This window comes from Juglans microcarpa x Juglans regia, chromosome 3S (assembly GCF_004785595.1).
Source record: "Juglans microcarpa x Juglans regia isolate MS1-56 chromosome 3S, Jm3101_v1.0, whole genome shotgun sequence".
Taxonomy (NCBI): Eukaryota; Viridiplantae; Streptophyta; class Magnoliopsida; order Fagales; family Juglandaceae; genus Juglans; species Juglans microcarpa x Juglans regia.
This window is the reverse complement of record NC_054599.1, coordinates 11,307,491-11,307,873: the sequence shown is the minus strand read 5'-3', so window position 1 is coordinate 11,307,873 and position 383 is coordinate 11,307,491. Positions and strand designations below refer to the sequence as shown.

The following is a 383-nucleotide window of genomic DNA, read 5'->3' as shown; positions in this document are numbered from 1 at the left end:
AGCTCAAATCAACCTTAATCAGCATGGTGCAACACTCAATTCAGCAGATCGCTATTAGATGATCCCAATACTCGTTTGGCAATATTTTTGGAGATTTGCGATACTGTAAAGATTAATGGTGTTAATGAAGACACCATTAGACTGAGATTATTTCCTTTTTCTTTGAGGGACAAAGCAAGAGGTTGGCTACAATCTTTACAACTGGGAAGTATCACTAGCTGGCAGGACATGGCTGAAAAGTTTCTTGCTAAATTCTTTCCACCTGCAAAAACAACCCAACTTATGAGTGAGATTGGTCAATTCAAGCAAAATGATTTCGAATCACTTTATGAAGCATGGTAAAGGTATAAAGATTTGATTCAACGTTGCCCTCAACACAGATT

At 37.6% G+C, this 383-nt stretch overlaps 1 non-coding gene across 1 annotated transcript; it reads right to left on the bottom strand.

Moving 5' to 3' along the window:
• Positions 1-276: 276 nt before the first annotated feature.
• LOC121258921 lies at positions 277-383 on the bottom strand. Its single transcript, XR_005939472.1, has one exon. It is a non-coding gene; the product is annotated as a small nucleolar RNA R71 (small nucleolar RNA).